This window comes from Lolium rigidum, unplaced genomic scaffold, assembly GCF_022539505.1.
Source record: "Lolium rigidum isolate FL_2022 unplaced genomic scaffold, APGP_CSIRO_Lrig_0.1 contig_7894_1, whole genome shotgun sequence".
Taxonomy (NCBI): Eukaryota; Viridiplantae; Streptophyta; class Magnoliopsida; order Poales; family Poaceae; genus Lolium; species Lolium rigidum.
This window is the reverse complement of record NW_025901512.1, coordinates 954,652-977,462: the sequence shown is the minus strand read 5'-3', so window position 1 is coordinate 977,462 and position 22,811 is coordinate 954,652. Positions and strand designations below refer to the sequence as shown.

General features: G+C 47.0%; 1 pseudogene; it reads left to right on the top strand.

Moving 5' to 3' along the window:
• The first annotated feature begins 13,177 nt into the window (after positions 1 to 13,177).
• Positions 13,178 to 19,504, top strand: LOC124682265 (annotated as a pseudogene).
• Positions 19,505 to 22,811: the final 3,307 nt, after the last annotated feature.

Sequence of the window (22,811 nt, the reverse complement as noted above, 5' to 3'; positions counted from 1 at the left end):
TGCAGCGAAGCCGGGTGGCTGCTGCACATATACCTCTTCCTCTAACTCGCCGTTGAGGAAGGTTGATTTGACGTCATGTGGTGGACGTCCCACCCCGCACTTGCAGCAAGTGCCAGCAGGAGCCGGACAGACTCGAGTCTCGCCACGGGAGCGAAGATCTCGTCGTAGTCGATGCTGAGCTGCTGCACATAGCCCTTCGCCATGAGGCGAGCCTTTTGCTTAAGGACCGCACCCTGCACGTCCTTCTTCACCTTGTATACCCACTTCAGGCCGATCGCGCGGTGACCAGGTGGTAAGGTGGTGAGGTGCCATGTCGACTTCTCCTCGATGGCCTCCATCTCTTCCTCCATCGCACGCCTCCAGTTGACGTCCGTTTTTGCCTCACTGAACTGAAGGAGATATGCCCTAGAGGCAATAATAAAGTGGTTATTATTTATATCTTTATGTTTATGATAAATGTTTATATATCATGCTAGAATTGTATTAACCGAAACATTAGTACATGTGTGATATGTAGACAAACAAGAAGTCCCTAGTATGCCTCTTAAACTAGCTTGTTGATTAATGGATGATTAGTTTCATAATCATGAACATTGGATGTTATTAATAACAAGGTTATGTCATTGTGTGAATGATGTAATGGACACACCCAATTAAGCGTAGCATAAGATCTCGTCATTAAGTTTTTTGCTATAAGCTTTCGATACATAGTTACCTAGTCCTTATGACCATGAGATCATGTAAATCACTTATACCGGAAAGGTACTTTGATTACACCAAACACCACTGCGTAAATGGGTGGCTATAAAGGTGGGATTAAGTATCCGGAAAGTATGAGTTGAGGCATATGGATCAACGATGGGATTTGTCCATCCCGATGACGGATAGATATACTCTGGGCCCTCTCGGTGGAATGTCGTCTAATGTCTTGCAAGCATATGAATGAGTTCATAAGAGACCACATACCACGGTACGAGTAAAGAGTACTTGTCGGGAGACGAGGTTGAACAAGGTATAGAGTGATACCGAAGATCAAACCTCGGACAAGTAAAATATCGCGAGACAAAGGGAATTGGTAATGTATGTAAATGGTTCATTCGATCACTAAAGTCATCGTTGAATATGTGGGAGCCATTATGGATCTCCAGATCCCGCTATTGGTTATTGGTCGGAGTGAGTACTCAACCATGTCCACATAGTTCTCGAACCGTAGGGTGACACACTTAAAGTTGGATGTTGAAATGGTAGTACTTGAATTATGGAATGGAGTTCGAATATTTGTTCGGAGTCCCGGATGAGATCCCGGACATCACGAGGAGTTCCGGAATGGTCCGGAGAATAAGATTCATATATAGGATGTCATTTTATGTGAAATAAAATGTCGCGGAAGGTTCTATGGAAGGTTCTAGAAGGTTCTAGAAAAGTCCGGAAGAAACCACCAAGGAAGGTGGAGTCCACAAGGGACTCCACCTCCATGGCCGGCCAGCCCTAGTGGGGGTGGAGTCCCAAGTGGACTCCACCATAGGGGGCCGGCCACCCCCACATGGGAGGTGGGAATCCCACCTTTGGGTGGGAGTCCTAGTTGGGCTAGGTTTCCCCTCCTATGGAAGGTTTTGGTTTCGGGTCTTATTCGAAGACTTGGACACCAACACTTGGGATCCACCTATATAATGAGGGGCCAAGGGAGGGGGCCGGCCAACCCAAGACCATAAGCTGGCCGCCCCCCTTGAGTGGCCGGCCACCCCCTCCCAAACCCTAGCTTTGCTCCTCCACTCCATATTGCCCGCGTAGCTTAGCGAAGCTCCGCCGGACTTCTACACCGCCACCGACACCACGCCGTCGTGCTGTCGGATTCAAGAGGAGCTACTACTTCCGCTGCCCGCTGGAACAGGGAGGTGGATGTCGTCTTCATCAACAACCGAACGTGTGACCGAGTACGGAGGTGCTGCCCGTTCGTGGCGCCGGAACCGATCGTGATCAAGATCTTCTACGCGCTTTTGCAAGCGGCAAGTGATCGTCTACCGCAGCAACAAGAGCCTCATCTTGTAGGCTTTGGAATCTCTTCAAGGGTGAGACTCGATACCCCCTCGTTGCTACCGTCTTCTAGATTGCATCTTGGCTTGGATTGCGTGTTCGCCGTAGGAAAATTTTTGTTTTCTATGCAACGTTATCCTACGAGTGGTATCGAGCCGTGTCTATGCATAGATGGTTGCACGAGTAGAACACAATGGTTTGTGGGCGTTGATGCTCTTGTTATCTTTAGTTTGAGTACTTTGCATCTTTATGGCATAGTGGGATGAAGCGGCTCGGACTAACTTTACATGACCGCGTTCATGAGACTTGTTCCTCGTTCGACATGCAACTTGTATTGCATAAGAGGCTTTGCGGGTGTCTGTCTCTCCTACTATAGTAAAGATTCAATTTACTCTTCTATTGACAACATTAGTATCAACGTTGTGGTTCATGTTCGTAGGTAGATTAGATCTCTCTCGAAAACCCTAAACCACGTAAAATATGCAAACCAAATTAGAGACGTCTAACTTGTTTTTGCAGGGTTTGGTGATGTGATATGGCCATAATGTGATGATGAATATGTATGAGATGATCATTATTGTATTGTGGCAACCGGCGGGAGCCTTATGGTTGTCTTTAAATTTCATGTTGAGTAGTATTTCAAAGTAGTTGTAATAGTTGCTACATGGAGGACAATCATGAAGACGGCGCCATTGACCTTGACGCTACGCCGACGATGATGGAGATCATGCCCGAAGATGATGGAGATCATATCCGTGCTTTGGAGATGAAGATCAAAGGCGCAAGAACAAAAGGGCCATATCATATCACATATGAACTGCATGTGATGTTAATCCTTTTTATGCATCTTATTTTGCTTAGATCGCGACGGTAGCATTATAAGATGATCCCTCACTAAAATCTCAAGATAATAAAGTGTTCATCCTTAGTAGCACCATTGCCAAGTCTTGTCGTTTCGAAGCACCTCGTGATGATCGGGTGTGATAGATTCAATAAGTACATATGACGGGTGCAAGACAGTTTTGCACATGCGGATACTAAGGTGGCCTTGACGAGCCTAGCATGTACAGACATGGTCTCGGAACACGTGATACCGAAAGGTAGAGCATGAATCATATGGTTGATATGATGAACACTTTGAGTGTTCGCCATTGAAATCACACCTTTTCTCGTGATGATCGGGTTTAGGTGCGGTGGATTTGGTTCGTGTGATCACTAAGACAATGCGAGGGATATTGTTTTGAGTGGGAGTTCACTTAGGTTTTTAATTATGTTGAATTAAAATTTGAACTCAATTTGTCATAAACTTAGTCTAAACTATTGCAAATATATGTTGTAGAGATGGCGTCCCCAATCAATTTTAATCGGTTCCTAGAGAAAGAGAAACTTAAGAGCAACGGTAGCAACTTCACCGATTGGTTCCGTCATGTGAGGATCTTCCTCTCGGCGGAAATCTGCAATTTGTGCTTGATGCACCGCTAGGTGACCCTCCTGCAGAAGATGAATCCGATGAAGTAAAAGCTGTTTACGCGACTCGGAAAACTCGGTACTCTCAAGTTCGGTGTGCCATCCTGTGCGATCTGGAATCCGATCTTCAAAAACGTTTTGAGCACCATGATCCTCATGAGTTGATGAATGAGCTGAAAGCTATATTCGAGACTCATGCGGCCGTGGAATGCTATGAAGCATCGAAACATTTCTTCAGCTGTATGATGGAAGAAGGCAGCTCCGTTAGTGAGCACATGCTCGCCATGACCGGGCATGCGAAGAAACTCGGTGACTTGGGAATAGTGATTCCTAACAGGATCGGGGATTAATCGTGTCCTTCAATCACTGCCACCAAGTTACAAGAACTTTGTGATGAACTACAATATGCAGAACATGAACAAGGAGTTACCTGAACTCTTTGGCATGCTAAAAGCTGCTGAGATTGAGATCAAGAAAGAGCACCAAGTGTTGATGGTCAACAAGACCACCAGTTTCAAGAAACGGGGCAAGTCTAAGGGAAAATTCAAGAAGGGTGGCAAGAAAGCTGCCACGCCTCCTATGAAACCTAAGAACGGCCCTAAGCCTGATGCTGAGTGCTATTACTGCAAGGAGAAGGGACACTCGGAAGCGTAATTGCTCCAAGTATCTGGCTGATCTGAAGAGCGGCCTTGTCAAGAAGAAGAAAGAAGGTATATTTGATATACATGTTATAGATGTTCATTTCACTGGTTCTCGTTCTAGTACCTGGGTATTTGATACTGGTTCGGTTGCTCATATTTGTAACTCGAAACAGGAACTAAAGAATAAACGACAACTACTGAAAGATGAAGTGACGATGCGCGTTGGAAACGGATCCAAGGTCAATGTGATCGCAGTCGGCACACTTCCTCTACATCTACCTTCGGGATTAGTTTTAAGCCTAAATAATTGCTATTATGTACCTGCGTTGAGCATGAACATTATATCCGGATCTTGTTTAATGCAAGACGGTTATTCATTCAAGTCCGAGAATAATGGTTGTTCTATTTTTATGAATAATATCTTTTATGGTCGAGCACCACAAAAGAATGGCTTATTTCTATTAGATCTCGATAGTAGTGATACGCATATACATAACATTGATGCTAAGCGAATTAAAGTTAATGATAATTCTACTTATATGTGGCACTGTCGTCTTGGTCATATTGGAGTGAAACGCATGAAGAAACTCCATACTGATGGATTACTTGAATCACTTGACTTTGAGTCACTTGATAGATGCGAAACATGTCTAATGGGAAAAATGACAAAGACTCCATTTTCTGGTATGATGGAGCGAGCTACTGACTTATTGGAAATCATACATACCGATGTATGTGGACCAATGAGCGTAGCATCGCGCGGTGGTTATCGTTATGTTCTAACCTTCACGAGATGATCCGAGTAGATATGGGTATATCTATTTCATGAAACATAAATCCGAAACTTTCGAGAAGTTTAAGGAATTTCAAAGTGAAGTAGAAAATCAACGTAACAAGAAGATCAAATTTCTACGATCCGATCGTGGAGGTGAATATCCGAGTTATGAGTTTGGCATGCATTTAAAGAAATGCGGAATACTTTCACAATTGACACCGCCGGGAACACCTCAACGAAACGGTGTGTCCGAACGTCGTAATCGAACTCTCTTAGATTTGGTTCGTAGTATGATGTCTCTTACTGATTTGCCGTTATCATTTTGGAGTTATGCATTAGAGACAGCCGCATTCACTTTAAATAGAGCACCATCAAAATCCGTAGAAACGACACCGTATGAATTATGGTTTAATAAGAAACCTAAGTCTGTCGTTCCTGAAAGTTTGGGGTTGCGAAGCCTATGTAAAGAAGTTACAACCGGACAAGCTAGAACCCAAAGCGGAGAAATGCGTCTTCATAGGTTACCCTAAGGAAACTATAGGGTACACTTTCTATCACAGATCCGAAGGCAAAATCTTTGTTGCTAAGAACGGAACCTTTCTTGAGAAAGAATTTCTCACTAAAGAAGTGACTTGGAAGAAAAGTAGAACTCGATGAGATTGATGAATCTATACTCGTTGATCGGAGTAGCGCGAGTACCGGAAGTTGTACCTGTACCGCCTACACCGGCAACGAGAGGAAGCTAATGATAATGATCATGAAACTTCGAACGAGGAAACTACCGAACCTCGCAGATCGACAAGGGAACGTGCCACTCCTGATTGGTATGATCCTTGTCTAAATGTCATGATTGTAGATAACAATGATGAGGACCACTGCGACGTATGAAGAAGCGATGATGAGCCCAGATTCCAACAAATGGCAAGAAGCCATGAAATCCGAAATGGGATCCATGTATGATAACAAAGTATGGACTTTGGTAGACTTACCTGATAGCCGAAAGGCTGTCGAGAATAAATGGATCTTCAAGAGAAAAACAGATGCTGATGGTAATATTACTGTCTATAAAGCTCGACTTGTCGCAAAGGGTTTCCGACAAATTCAAGGAGTTGACTACGATGAGACATTCTCACCTGTAGCGAAGCTAAAATCTGTGAGGATTTTGTTAGCAATAGCTGCATTTTTCGATTATGAGATTTGGCAGATGGATGTCAAAACGGCGTTCCTTAATGGAGACATTGAGGAAGAGTTGTATATGGTACAACCCAAAGGTTTTGTCGATCCTAAAAATGCTGACAAAGTATGCAAACTTCAGCGTTCAATCTATGGACTGAAGCAAGCATCAAGAAGTTGGAACCGACGCTTTGATAAGGTGATCAAAGACTTCGGGTTTATACGATGTCATGGAGAGGCCTGTATTTACAAGAAAGTGAGTGGGAGCTCGTAGCATTCCTGATATTATATGTAGATGACATATTATTGATCGGGAATGATATAGAACTATTAAGCAGTGTTAAGGGATATTTGAATAATAGTTTTTCAATGAAAGACCTTGGTGAAGCATCATATATACTAGGCATCAAGATTTATAGAGATAGATCAAGACGCCTAATAGGGCTATCACAGAGTACATATCTGGACAAGATTCTAAAGAAGTTTAGAATGGACGAAAGTAAGAAAGGGTTCTTACCTATGTTACCGGGCAAGGTATTGAGTAAAACTCAAGGACCGGCTACGGCAGAAGAAAGAGAAAGGATGAGTAATATCCCCTATGCTTCGGCGAGTAGGCTCTATTATGTATGCCATGCTATGTACAAGACCGGATATAGCACATGCTCGTTAGTTTGACTAGCAGATATCAAAGTGATCCAGGAATGGAACACTGGACAGCGGTCAAGAATATCCTGAAGTACTTGAAAAGAACTAAGGATATGTTTCTTTGTTATGGAGGTGACCAAGAGCTCGTTGTAACAAGTTACACCGATGCAAGTTGGAACACTGATCCCGATGACTCTAAGTCACAATCCGGGTACGTGTTTATATTGAATGGTGCTGCGATAAGCTGGGCAAGCTCGAAGCGGTGCACGGTGGCGAAGTCTTCAACGAGAATCGAGTACATAGCGGCTTCGGAGGCTTCATCGAAGCGGTATGGATGAAGAGGTTCATTGTAGAGCTCGGTGTGGTTCCTAGTGCATTGGACCCATTAATCATTTACTGTGATAACATGGGTGCCATCGCCAATGCACAAGAGCCAAGGTCACACAAGAGGCTGAAGCATATCAAGCTGCGTTACCACTCGATTCGTGAGTACATCGAATATGGAGAAGTAAAGATTTGCAAAGTACACACTGATCTGAATGTAGCAGATCCGTTGACTAAAGCTCTCCCTAGGGCAAAGCATGACCAACACCAAAATGCCATGGGTGTTAGGTATATTACAATGTAATCTAGATTATTGACTCTAGTGCAAGTGGGAGATCGAAGGAGATATGCCCTAGAGGCAATAATAAAGTGGTTATTATTTATATCTTTATGTTTATGATAAATGTTTATATATCATGCTAGAATTGTATTAACCGAAACATTAGTACATGTGTGATATGTAGACAAACAAGAAGTCCCTAGTATGCCTCTTAAACTAGCTTGTTGATTAATGGATGATTAGTTTCATAATCATGAACATTGGATGTTATTAATAACAAGGTTATGTCATTGTGTGAATGATGTAATGGACACACCCAATTAAGCGTAGCATAAGATCTCGTCATTAAGTTTTTTGCTATAAGCTTTCGATACATAGTTACCTAGTCCTTATGACCATGAGATCATGTAAATCACTTATACCGGAAAGGTACTTTGATTACACCAAACACCACTTGCGTAAATGGGTGGCTATAAAGGTGGGATTAAGTATCCGGAAAGTATGAGTTGAGGCATATGGATCAACGAGTGGGATTTGTCCATCCCGATGACGGATAGATATACTCTGGGCCCTCTCGGTGGAATGTCGTCTAATGTCTTGCAAGCATATGAATGAGTTCATAAGAGACCACATACCACGGTACGAGTAAAGAGTACTTGTCGAGAGACGAGGTTGAACAAGGTATAGAGTGATACCGAAGATCAAACCTCGGACAAGTAAAATATCGCGAGACAAAGGGAATTGGTAATGTATGTAAATGGTTCATTCGATCACTAAAGTCATCGTTGAATATGTGGGAGCCATTATGGATCTCCAGATCCCGCTATTGGTTATTGGTCGGAGTGAGTACTCAACCATGTCCACATAGTTCTCGAACCGTAGGGTGACACACTTAAAGTTGGATGTTGAAATGGTAGTACTTGAATTATGGAATGGAGTTCGAATATTTGTTCGGAGTCCCGGATGAGATCCCGGACATCACGAGGAGTTCCGGAATGGTCCGGAGAATAAGATTCATATATAGGATGTCATTTTATGTGAAATAAAATGTCGCGGAAGGTTCTATGGAAGGTTCTAGAAGGTTCTAGAAAAGTCCGGAAGAAACCACCAAGGAAGGTGGAGTCCACAAGGGACTCCACCTCCATGGCCGGCCAGCCCTAGTGGGGGTGGAGTCCCAAGTGGACTCCACCATAGGGGGCCGGCCACCCCCACATGGGAGGTGGGAATCCCACCTTTGGGTGGGAGTCCTAGTTGGGCTAGGTTTCCCCCTCCTATGGAAGGTTTTGGTTTCGGGTCTTATTCGAAGACTTGGACACCAACACTTGGGATCCACCTATATAATGAGGGGCCAAGGGAGGGGGCCGGCCAACCCAAGACCATAAGCTGGCCGCCCCCCTTGAGTGGCCGGCCACCCCCTCCCAAACCCTAGCTTTGCTCCTCCACTCCATATTGCCCGCGTAGCTTAGCGAAGCTCCGCCGGACTTCTACACCGCCACCGACACCACGCCGTCGTGCTGTCGGATTCAAGAGGAGCTACTACTTCCGCTGCCCGCTGGAACGGGGAGGTGGACGTCGTCTTCATCAACAACCGAACGTGTGACCGAGTACGGAGGTGCTGCCCGTTCGTGGCGCCGGAACCGATCGTGATCAAGATCTTCTACGCGCTTTTGCAAGCGGCAAGTGATCGTCTACCGCAGCAACAAGAGCCTCATCTTGTAGGCTTTGGAATCTCTTCAAGGGTGAGACTCGATACCCCCTCGTTGCTACCGTCTTCTAGATTGCATCTTGGCTTGGATTGCGTGTTCGCCGTAGGAAAATTTTTGTTTTCTATGCAACGTTATCCTACATGAACGAGCCTGTCTCCTCAGTGGCGAGGAAGTGGAGTTCCTCATCTGGCTCCGTTGCCGGGCCTGCGACGAGTACGTTACGCAAGGTGCGGAACCGATGCTCGAACGCCATGTCGTCTTCTGCATCAAGCGTACTTGCGTACCTTGACGGTGGCGTGACGAACTCTACGCCGATGGCAGCCAGGTTGGGGACTCCGTTGTCATGATCTCGGGCGTCAATGGTGAGCTGGCTGGAGGAGGCTCGCTCCCGGGTTGGGGAAACGGCGCACTCCCGGGAACATGGTTCCAGGGAAGGGCATGTTCCCGGGAACACCCTTTCGGGGATAGTCCCCGGGGAGGTGCTGACGGGTTGGAACCTTGATCCGCACTGCCGTCTCCCGGAGTCGTCAGCGGCCCGAGAACCATGTGCTTAATCACGAACGAGTCCGCTCTGAAGGTGTTCACCGGCATCTCCGGGGAACTCCAGTCCCAGCACACGCTTTCATCGAACACAGCATCACGGGTGATGTGGATGCGGCTTGTTGCCGGGTCAAAGGCCAGATAACCCTTCGTGCCGGTAGGGTAGCCCACGAAGATCATTGGCCTGCTGCGATCATCGAGCTTCTTCAGCCCGGGTCGCGTCTCTCTGACGTGCACCACACAACCAAACATGCGCATGAAGTGCACATCTGGCTTTCGGCCATGCCAGGCCTCGAACGGTGTCTTCCTGTCCACGCTTTTGGTCGGCGACCTGTTCAAGATGAACACAACCGTAGACACTGCCTCACCCCAGAACTCACCGGGGACCTTTTTGGCCTTCAGGAGACTGCGAGCCATGCCCACAATTGTCTGGTTGCGTCGTTCGACGAAGCCGTTCTGCTGCGGGGAGTATGGGGCCGTCAGGTGACGCTCCACTCCAAGTTCCGCGCAGTACGCGGTGAAGGAGCCAGAGGTGAACTCGCCTGCATGATCCGTCCTTAGAGTCCGCAGCTTGCAGCTGGACTACGCTTCAACTCCTTTTTGGAGTTGGATGATCGTGGCTGCGGCCTCGTCCTTCGTCGTAAGAAGGGCGAGCCACATGTACCGCGTCAGGTCATCAACGAGGAGGAGGAAGTACCTCTCCCCGCTTGGTGTGGCCGACGTGATCGGCCCGCAGAGGTCGCCGTGGACCAGCTCGAGTCGGTCTTTTGCCCGGTATTGTGCCTGCTGCGCGAACGAGGCTCGCCGCTGCTTCCCTGCAAAGCAGACATCGCAGAGCTGGTTCACGTGCTCCACTAGGGGAAGGGCACGCACCATGTCGCCTCTCGCCAGTTGGCGCAAGCTATCAAAGTTGAGGTGCCCGAACCGGCATGCCAAGACCACGCCGAGTCCGTACTAGTGTGTATTGCCAAACACACCGGCCGGGCGACTCACGTGGTCAACTTGTACATCCGGTTGGCCTCACGCTTGACCTTCACCAGGAGACGCCACTCCCGGTCTCGCACACGGAGGATTCCATCCTCGATTACCAGTTGGCAGCCATTCTCATCGAATTGGCCCAAGCTGATGATGTTCGTGTTCAGCCGAGGTATGTAGTACACCCAGGTGATGGCCTGGTGCTCACCTGACTTGCAGACGAACAACATCGTCCCTTGCCCGCATATATCAATGGTCGAGCCATCTCCAAACTTGACGGAGCCGGTGACGCTCGAGTCAAGCTCAGTGAACGCAGCGCGGTCACTAGTCATGTGATTGGTGGCGCGCGAATCGAGGTACCAGACGCCCTCCTTGGAGTCCCCCTCTTGCGCCAGGTTGATCTGCGCCTTCTCTTCCACCAGGAAGAGGGTTGACTCCGTGGCAGCCGTTGCCGGCCCTCGAGTCTCTGCAGCCAGCCGCAGGGGCTACCGCGCTAGGGTCGCCTCCGACTCCGAGAGCCGAGATGACTCCGCTTCCTCCGGCAGATCCCACTGAGCTGTCCAGCGGATCCGGGAATGCTCCGTTGGAGGGGTCGACGTGCCCTCCGTCTCTGCCAGTGCACTCCCGGAAACGTGGTTCCCGGGTGACATGGTCCCCGGGAGGGGCAGGTTCCCAGGAACTCCCTTCCCGGGAACTCCCTTCCCGGGGAATCTCCATACGAGACGAGGGTGTCGCCTCTGTCGTGCTTGACTCCGCGCTCGGGCGAGTTAGCACTTGGAGCTGAGGTGCGGACGCCACGATGCACACCTGCATCATGGGCAGCGCGTCGTTGTTGGCTCCGCCGCACACGAGGTGAGCTTCCTCGCGCTTCTTGCGGCAATCCCGCACCCAATGGACGAAGATTCCGAAGTAGCGACACTTGTCGCGGTCCTCCGAGCGGCCTTGTGCCCTTGGGTTGCCTCTGTCGCGTCCATGGCCGCGAGGCTTGAAGCCTCCGACGCGACCGGTGTGGCTAGACGATGCTCCTCCATCTCGCAGGTTCATCCGGGCGACCCACTCCTCTTTAGAGAGAAGCAGCTTGCCGGCGTGCTTGGCCTCCGGCGCATCCTGCTCGTAGCGCTCCGATGTGATTACACGAACCAAATCCACTACACCAAGTCCGATCATCACGTGAGATGATGTAGTTTCAATGGCGAACATCAACATGTTCATCATATCATCTATATGATTCATGCTTAACCTTTCGGTCTGCCGTGTTCCGAGGCCATGTCTGTACATGCTAGGCTCGTCAAGTCAAACCCTAGTTTCCGCATGTGCAAATCTGGCTTGCACCCGTTGTATGCACACGTTGAGTCTATCACACCCGATCATCACGTGATGCTTCGAAACAATGAGTCTTAGCAATGGTGCTAACTAAGGACGAACACTTTATTATCTTGTTTTTTAGTGAGAGGGATCATCTTATAATGCTACTGTCGCGATCTAAGCAATATAAGATGCATAAAAGGATTAACATCACATGCAATTCATAATATGATATGATATGGCCCTTTTGTCTTTGCGCCTTTGATCTTCATCTCCAAAGCACGGACATGATCTCCATCATCAACGGGCATGATCTCCATCATCGTCGGCGTAGCGTCAAGGTCAATGGCGCCGTCTTCATGGTTGTTCACCACGTGTAGCAACTATTACAACTACTTTGAAATAATACTACAACATGAAATATAAAGATAACCATAAGGCTCCTGCCGGTTGCCACAATACAATAATGATCATCTCATACATATTCATCATCACATCATGGCCATATCACATCACCAAACCCTGCAAAAACAAGTTAGACGCCTCTAATTTGGTTTGCATATTTTACGTGGTTTAGGGTTTTCGAGTAAGATCCAATCTACCTACGAACATGAACCACAACGCTGATACTAGTGTTGTCAATTGAAATAGTAAATTGAATCTTAACTATGGTGAGAGAGACAGACACCCGCAAAGCCACTTATGCAATACAAGTTGCATGTCGAGCGTGGAGCAAGTCTCATAAACGCGGTCATGTAAAGTTAGCCCGAGCCGCTTCATCCCACCATCCCGCAAGATGCAAAGTACACATAACAAAAGACAACAAAAGCATCAACGCCCACAAAACCATTGTGTTCTACTCGTGCAACCAATCTATGCATAGACACGGCTCTGATACCACTGTAGGGATTCGTAGCATAGAAAACAAAAAATTACTACCGCAAGAACGAATAACAAGCCAAGATCTAATCTAGTAGATGGTAGCAACGAGGTGAAGATTAACATACCCTCGAAGATCGCTAAGCGTTAACGAGATAAATCTCGTGGTGGATGTAGTCGATCACTTGCCGCTTTCAAAAGCGCGTAGAATATCTTGACGGTGCCACAATCGGGCAGCAGAAACAACCATGTCATCAAGCTCGATCTCCGGGGCGCTGGTTGCAACGGCAGCGACTACACGAAGGTGCTAGGAGGCAACATTAACCCCTCATTGCTTGGTCTACAACATCTACAGTATCTCAGCCTCGGCTGCCATGGGTTCGATGGGGTGCAAGTACCAGGGTGCCTGGGTTCTCTCCACAAGTTAAGATACATGGACCTATCAAGCTCAGGCTTCATTGGAAGCATACCGCCGCATTTGGGTAATATCTCCAACTTACAATACTTAAATCTAGCCTCAGGCTTCGACACCAGCACATAATCCACGGATATCACCTGGTTGTCAAAGTTAACTTCCCTTCAGCACCTGGACCTGAGAAAGGTGAACCTCAGTACAATTGTTCATTTTCTTCTAGTGCTGAACATGCTTCCATCTCTAAAAGTTCTTCGTCTTAGCTTTTGCCGTCTTGGAACTAGCACTGGTTCACTTCGGCTTTCAAATTTGACATCTCTTGAAACACTTGACCTTTCCGCCAATAACTTCCATACACGTATCACACCCAACTGGTTTTGGGGTTTGACTAGCCTTAAGGATCTATGTATCGCAATTAATGGTTTCTATGGCCAATTTCCCGACGAGATAGGTAATATGACCTCCATAGTAAAGCTTGATTTATCAACGAATAGACTTGTGGGCATGATACCAACAAACCTAGAGAACCTATGTAGCTTGGAAGAATTCTTTGTGCATGGAAACAAGATGATGAATGGAACCATAACAGAGTTCTTCCAACGCTTGCCTAGCAATTTGACTGGGAGCCTACCAACCAAACTACAACCTTTAAGAAATTTGATCTGGCTTTATCTTGGTGGTAACAAGCTCACTGGTCCTGTGCCACTATGGATAGGAGAGCTCACAAAGCTAACTGAATTGGACCTGAGCTACAATAACCTCAAGGGTTTCATACATGAAGGTCATTTATCAGGCCTAAAAAGCTTGGAGATTTTGTGGTTATCTAATAATGCCATAGCCCTCACAATGAATCCGACCTGGGTTCCTCCTTCCAATCTAACGGACATTGAACTTTGGTCATGCTTTCTCGGGCCAGGATTTCCACTATGGCTTAGATGGCTGACACATGTCGAGCATCTTGATATCTCAAACACAAGCATATCTGATACGGTGCGAGATTGGTTTTGGATAACGGCTTCCACAGTAAAAATTCTGAATATGCGGCAGAACAAAATTAGTGGTTCCTTACCATCTACAATGTAATTCATGAGAGCGCAAGTGATTGACCTTAGTTCTAACCAGTTCAGTGGCACAATACCTAAGCTTCCCATTAATCTTACCGACTTGGATCTTAGCAGAAATAATTTCCTTGGGCCACTACCATTATACTTTGGAGCACCGAGTCTAGTAACACTTGTTCTATTTGACAATTCCATCTCTGGCAACATTCCGTCTTCTTTGTGCAAATTGCGGTCATTACTTCTGTTGGATATCTCCTAAAATATGCTAACCGGACCAAGTCCTGATTGCTCCATTCATACATCCACAACAAATATGACAACTCTTAGTATTCTTAATCTAAGCTTGAGAAGCAACAACCTCTCAGGTGAATTTCCTTCATTTCTCCAATACTGCTAACAACTCGTCTTTCTTGATCTTGCACACAACCATTTCTTTGGGTCTTTGCCAACATGGATCTGGGAGAAATTGCCATATTTGGCTTTCTTACGACTGAGGTCGAATATGTTTTATGGTCACATTCCAGAGGAGCTTACGAAGCTAGTTAATCTTCAGTATTTGGACCTTACCTGTAATAATATATCAGGGATCATACCAAAATCTGTTGTTAAGTGGAAAGAGATGATAGTAATGAAAGGATATGATACATTAAATGGTCCATTTAATGGTGCTTTCAGCTTTGGTCATGAAGTGTACCCTGGTTTGATTGACATTACTGTTAGATGTATATATTTGTATATTGTAGTTTCCCCATATGTTAGGGGGCTTTATCCGTCGACACCGTGTATGTCGGCTCGCCGCTCTACACCGACTTTTGCGGCCTCTTCCCGCGGTTATGGCCACCCTCCGCCGACTTCATCTACATCGGCTCGCCGCTCTTCGTCGACCTTTGCGGCCTCTTCACGCGGTTATGGCCGCCCTTCGCTGACTTCTTCTACGTCGGCCTGCCGCTCTACATCGACTTTCGCGGCCTCTTCACGTGGTTATGGCCGCGCTCGCCGCTCGGCATCGACTCTTGCGGCTTCTTCAGGCGGTTGTGACCGTCTTTTGTCGACTCCGTCTTCATCGGCGTGTTGCTCTCCGTCCCCACCTTTGGCGGCCTCTGTGTGTGTGGGTGACAGCTCCTCGTCGGCCCCTGATTGTACCTCGACCTCTCTAGTCATGCCTCTCTCTGCGCATGAGATAGCGCAGCTTCGATGCCTGCTTAATGCTTGGGATTCTTCACCGATAGGTTCTGCTGGTTCTGCGACTGAGTTTTCTAGCGTTGAGCGACCACCTCCTCCTTCTCCAGGTACATCCCCATGGCTTCTTGATACTGGAGCTTCTTTTCATATGACTCCTGATTCTTCCTTGTTGCATTCTGTTCGACCTGTCGACCCTCCTGTTCGTGTTCTTACTGCCGATGGTACCCCCCTCCCAGTCATTAGTCGAGGCATTCTTAGTACTTCCTCGTTTCATGTTCCTTCTGTTGCGCATGTTCCTCAACTTAACATGCAACTCTTTTCTGGTAGACAGATCGTCGACTCTCGCTGTAGCATCACTCTCGACTTTGATTCTTGTTCCGTTCAGGATCGTCGCACCGGCACTATGCTTGGTGCTGGCCCCCACCGCCATGATGGCCTCTGGGAGCTTCACTGGCTTCGTCTTCCTTCTGATGCCACCGTCGCCAGTTCTTCGGGATCTATAGCCATCGCTACTAGCTCTTTTCAGCAGTGGCATCATCGTCTTGGACATTTATGTGGTTCTCAACTCTCGTCTTTAGTTCATCGTGGTGTTCTGGGGTCTATCTACGGAAACGCTTCTTTGGATTGTCAGGGCTGTCAGCTTGGTAAGCAGATTCAGCTACTGTATCCTCACAGTGAGTCTGTGTCCGAGCGTCCTTTTGATCTTGTTCACTCCGATGTTTTGGGTCTAGCTCCCTTTTCGTCGAAAGGGGGTCATCGCTACTATGTTCTCTTTATAGATCATTTTTCTCGTCACACTTGGATATATTTCATGTCTTCTCGTAGTGAGGTCTTGTCTATCTATAAGAAATTTGCTGCCATGGTTCGTACCCAGTTCTCCACTCCTATTCGTGTGTTTCGTGCAGATTCTGCTGGCGAGTATATCTCTCATTCACTGCGCGCTTTCCTTGCTGAGGAGGGTACTCTTGCTCAGTTTTCTTGTCCTGGTGCTCATGCTCAGAATGGTGTGGCTGAGCGCAAGCATCGTCACCTTCTTGAGATGAGTCATGCGTTGATGATTGCCGCTTCTCTTTCGCCTCACTTTTGGGCTGAGGTTGTTTCCACTGCCACCTATCTCGTCAATATTCAACCATCTGCTGCTCTGCAGGGTGGTATTCCTCTAGAGCGCCTCTCTGGTCATCCTCCTGATTACTCGGCGCTTCGTTCGTTTGGTTGCGTTTGTTATGTTCTTCTTGCCCCTCGTGAACGCACCAAACTGACCGCTCAGTCTGTTGAGTGTGTCTTTCTTGGATACAGTGGTGAGCATAAGGGCTATCGGTGTTGGGACCCCGTTGGTCATCGGATGCGCATTTCTCGTGATGTCACGTTTGATGAGACGCGTCCTTTCTATCCTCGCCCCACCTCCTCGACCTATCCGATGGAGGATATATCCTTTCTACTTTTTCCTGACACACCTCCCTCTGTTCCTATTGATCCTCCTTCAGGACCTATTATTGCCGATGTCTCACCTTCGACCCCGTTGTCCTCCTCCCCACCTAGTTCTCCTCCTTCTCCTGATTCTCCACCCACCTCACCGTTGTCTCCTTTTCCCTTCCATTATTCTCGTCGCTCTCATGCTCCAGATCCTTCTCCTGATGTCCCTTCTTCTTCTTCTTCCGATATGTCTTCTTCTTCTGACGAGCTTCCCTCTCCTCTTCCGGCGACTCGTCTTCGTCGTCCACCTGATCGTTACTCTCCTAGTCAGTACGGTCTCTCTGTTTCCCTCGAGCCGACTTCTTATCGGGATGCTGAGCGTCATCCCGAATGGCAGCTTGCCATGGCTGAGGAGATTGCTGCGCTTGAGCACACTGGCACCTGGGATCTTGTCTCTTCCCCTCCCGGTGTGCGTCCCATCACGTGCAAGTGGGTCTATATAATTAAGACCCACTCTGATGGATCTCTTGAGCACTATAAAACGCGTCTTGTGGCTCGTGGTTTTCAGCAGGAGCACGGCCGTGACTATGATGAGACCTTTGCCCCTGTGGCTCATATGACCACTGTGCGCACTCTTCTTGCCGTCGCTTCTGTTCGATACTGGTCTGTGTCTCAGCTTGATGTTCAGAACGCTTTCCTCAATGGAGAATTGAGTGAGGAGGTTTACATGCAGCCTCCTCCTGGGTATTCTGTTCCCGATGGGATGGTTTGTCATCTTCGGCGTTCTCTTTATGGCCTGAAACATGCCCCTCGTGCCTGGTTTGAGTGCTTTGCCTCTGTGGTGACTGCTGCTGGTTTCTCTCCCAGTGCTCATGATCCAGCGCTGTTTGTTCACACTTCTCCTCGTGGACGCACTCTTCTCCTTCTCTATGTTGATGATATGATCATTACTGGTGATGATCCTGAGTGTATTGCCTTTGTTAAGGCTCGTCTTCGTGATCAGTTTCTTATGACTGATCTTGGTCCTCTCCGCTACTTTCTTGGGATTGAGGTCTCCTCCACTTCTGATGGATTTTCTATCTCTCAGGAAAAGTATATTCAGGATCTTCTTGCTCGTGCTGCTCTTGGGGATGAGCGCACTGTTGAGACTCCTATGGAGCTTAATGTTAAGCTTCGTCCTACTGATGGTGATCCTCTTCCTGACCCGACGCGTTATCGCCATCTTGTTGGGAGTCTTGTTTATCTTGCTGTCACTCATCCTGACATATCTTATCCTGTTCATATTCTGAGTCAGTTTGTCTCAGCTCCTACCACTGTTCACTATAGTCATCTCCTCCGTGTTCTTCGCTATCTTCGTGGCACGATCACTCATCGCCTTTTCTTTCCTCGTTCCAGCTCCCTCCAGCTTCAGTGCTATTCGGATGCTACGTGGGCGAGTGATCCTACGGATCGTCGTTCCCTTTCTGCTTACTGTATGTTTCTTGGTGGTTCGCTCATTGCTTGGAAGACGAAGAAACAGACAGCGGTTTCCCGTTCGAGTGTTGAGGCTGAGTTGCGAGCTATGGCCTTGTTGACTGCTGAGGTGACTTGATTACGGTGGTTGCTTGCGGATTTTGGGGTCTCTGTTACGACACCCACTCCAGTTTTGTCTGACAGTACAGGTGCTATCAGTATTGCGCGTGATCCGGTAAAGCATGAGCTTACCAAGCATATTGGTGTTGATGCTTTTTATACACGTGCTCAGGTGCAGGCTCAGGTTATTACGCTTCAGTATGTGCCTTCAGAGTTACAGTTGGCGGATTTCTTTACAAAGGCACAGACTAGAGCGCAGCATGATTTCTTACTCTCCAAACTCAATGTTATGGATCCACCATGAGTTTGAGGGGGGTGTTAGATGTATATATTTGTATATTGTAGTTTCTCCATATGTTAGGGGGCTTCCTGCATATTTGCACCTGTACCTGTACTATATATTGTGGCCTTTGGCCCCGAGATAATACAAGTTGCATATTCTTGACAATTACCACCTATACCGAGAATTTCAGGGTAGTCACGAAGGGTCAAGAGAGATTATATACAGGAGAGGTCATATATATGGTGAATCTTGATTTATCCTATAATAATTTTATCGGAAAGATCCCAGAAGAAATCAGCACTCTTGTCGAATTGAAGAACCTGAACCTATCATGGAACACCTTCAGTGGAAAAATTCCTGAGAATATTGGCTTCTTGGCACAAGTGGAGTCACGAGACCTATCACACAATGAGTTATCGGGTGAAATCCCCGCAAGCTTATCGGCTCTCACATCATTAAGTCGTTTGAACCTGTCCTATAACAACCTGACCCGGAAATCAATTGCAGACACTTGAGGACCCAAAATATATTGATATTAGCAACCCAGGCCTCTGTGGTCCCCCTCTCTCGCGGAATTGTTCACAACCCGAGCCGATTGCAGCAACTCAAGAACACCATGAAGATTTAAACGATATGGCCTTGTTTTTCATCGCTCTGGGTTCTGGATATACAATGGGTCTCTGGTTAGTCTTCTGCACATTCTTGTTCAAGAGAAAATGGAGATCTTATTGGTACTCGATCTGCGACAGCTTGTATGACTGAGTCTATGTGCAAATGGCTGTTACCTGGGCTTCATGGACAAGAGAAAAATGCGCAGAAGCTGAGAATGATCGCTAGCTCGCTCTGGTTCTCTGTCTGCTATGATGTCGAATTTGGGGATTTTACCATGTACCGGTGCTGTTAAAGTACTCATTGCATGTACCGATGCTGTTCACACATATATTTGGGCTGCAAGCTAAGCTTTGAGTATGTAAAGTTGATGTGTAATGAATGATGTGAGGGCCTGCAATAGTGCCCTGTTCCTAGTGTGTGTGTGTGTGTGTGTGTGTGTGACTAAATTAAGCTGCGGTGTAGACTAAGATTTGGCCTTTGGGTATGCAAAGTTGATGTGTAATGAATAATGCCAGGGGATGCAAAGTGTGGCCTGTTCCTGTTGTGTGTATAATATCTGAATTAACTGGTGCCCAATGTTGTAAGTCAGAGTAGCTTGATGTATATGGTGAACAGCCACAACAACAAGCAGTAGACTTTGGTCTCCCGTCAGTGCACGCACAGAGCAATGCTCGGCCCTTTCGCTCCCTGCGCTATTGCTGGGCGTAGATGCAATTTGTTCCCTTGAGAAACAGTGTACGGGTTTCAGACTTCTCAGCTCTGAGAGTCTGTCTGAGTGCAACACACCACGTCAGTTCAGAGACAGAGCTAGATTCATCGCAGCCAGAATTTAGTTTGCACACGAGTCTAAATTTAATCTTGTCTGTCGGATTGTTTAATTTCTTCACACAATCCAGTTCACTGGAAGCAGGGTTCAGAGAAACTAATTTTGCCTCCCACCATGTATAGGACTCGGATTAATCATTGACAGCAAGAATTAAGACTCCTGTGCCGGGTCGTCGTAGGAGAGATGGAAGCCGGTGCCGCAGCCGTTGGCGTTGGCGTTGGGGTCCTCCAGGGACGAAGCTAGAATTGTTTTCCAATGGGGTCAGTTGTATGATATTTGAAGTTCACTGGGGTCCTCGGCGCCGCAGCAGTCGTAGAACCTGGCCGCGTACGGCGGGTCGCCGTCCTTGAGGCTCGTAGTACCTGCACTGCACCGGTCCGTCGCCGTGGTTAAGGATCAGATCGATCGATGGGTCTAGCTTATTTATTGGCGATGGAAGCGAGGATCGGAGGAGCTACCTACCTCTTCTGGTCGTCGTGGCGGCGGCAGACGCCCTAACAAGGATGGGTGGACTGCGGAGTGTTGCCCGACGCCGACGGGGACTGTACTCATGGGCTATGATATAATGCCATTGATGAGCTCCGAATCCTATAGGGTGTATTTGTATACGATCGGCGCCGCACGCGTTGTCGCCTTCATGGGCCGGGCCCATTTATGCCTTTCCGCGTCGGGTAACTGCAACACGATCGATTTTTCTGTCCGGTTTTCTGCCATTTTTTGCGTTTTTTTCTGTGCGGTTTTCTTGTTTTTTCTGTTCGGATTTTCTGTATTGGTTTTTCTGGTCGGTTTTCCTATTTTGTTTTCTCTCCCGGTTTTGAATTTGCTCGGATTTTAAACTTTTATTCAGATTTGAAAAAATATTAACAAATTCGAAATTTTGAAAATCGTTCAGATTTGAAATTTTTCGAGATTTTCAAAATTGTTCAGATTTTGATTTTTTTTCGGATTTTGATTATTTTGTTTTGTTCGGATTTTTAATTTGTTCAAATTTTGAATTCATTCAATTGTTTTGTTTTTTATCGAATTTTGAATTTGTTCACATTTTTAAATTTGGTCGCACTAAAAGAAAAAACGGAACAAAAAAAAAAGCCAGGAAGCGGAAAAAACCTAAAGAGCCAACTTGGTCAGGTTTCTTGTCGATCGCATGACAGCCAGGTTGGTGGGTGCGCGTACAAAACATTCGTGGGCCGAGCCTGGTACGCCGTGCCTTGCATCCGCGCTCCCCCCCCCCCACGCTTTATGATTAGGTGTATGTATATGAAGTGCACAAGAGGGGTAAGACACTAAGTTATGTATTTTCAGATTATAAACTACCACAATGCCTGTGCGTTTGCTACGAAAAAAGGCGGGAAATGCCTCCAAGTGCATCGCCACAAGCCCTCTCATAAGTAGAGCATTTCGAACAGCCAATTGTACCCCTGGAAAAAAGTTAATTGCTAATTACTGCAACCTTTTTTCAAAAAGAAAGATAAGTATATTTTTATAAGATTCTTTAGTATAAAAACAAAAGCATAAAGCGTTGAGCATTTATATCAGATTAAATTTAGTACATATACGTTTATGGGATGCATATATACACATCATTGCACGTAGGTAGCAAAACATGATGTTGAACAACTTTAGAAGCTTTCGACGGCATCATGTGCAATAAGCACCCTGCAGGAAAATGAAATAGGTTAGGATAATAGAGAACTCGGAATCATAACAGTGAAAAACTTGTCCGAGATGTAGTCGTTTTTAGGAGTACAATGTTAACCTGTACTTTTCAGTTCACTTGGCCCCTAACATAAGAAAATAGCTGCTTGTGAATTGCATTGCAAATTTGAGCAAAATTTCGTGAGGAACCAGGACTCTTTCCCTTTCTGTACACCACGGAACCTGTCATGAATTAACACTTTGGCCGTGCGTTGTGGTCAGAAAGAAGGGACCAACATAAATAAAGCCTATTAAGTATTTCAAGAAGGAAAACACGGGGATGGTCTACTTATGAGAGGGCGTGAAGACGAATACAGTAAGCATTAAGAATTTTTGTTATAGCTGAAGATGCAGAAATAAAACAAAATCTATCACTCCAATTGCAATTTGCCAAAGTACCGAACGAACAGCAAGTTGGAGTCGCGGGCGGATCTGGCTACTGGAACGCGTCGGCCACCAGCAGCAACTCCGGCCAGTGCGTCGTTGCCTATTCGACGGTACCTTGAAGGAGAGATCCTCACGAGGGGGAAAGAAGTAGGGGTTATTGGGCGGAGAGTCCTCGGGACGGTGATACGCGATTTACCCAGCTTCGGAACACCTGCTCGAGGACAGGGTCCTGCTGCTTGTCTGGAATTATCTGGACTCTTTCGCGTTGTTACAATGAGTTGTGGTTGTCTCGTTTCTAGCTCGAGATCTGCCCTAAGGGCTCCCAGGATCCGGCTTATATAGGCGCCCGGATCCAGGGTTCTATGGAGAGTCCTACCCGAAATACAAGTTACCTAACTACGAAATATTACATTGCTGTGTACGTCAAGGATCCACCTATGCCTAACTTGTCGTCATGGATCCGGCTTCCTTCATGGGCCTTCACGGCCTGGCATAGACCTCCAAGAATCCGACTACCTCCATGGGCCTCCAAGGATCCGGCTACCTCAGTAGGCCGATTGGGATCCAGCTCCTTGTTCCTGGGCTGGACATCTTCCATCTTGATCAACAGCAACTGGGCCGCCC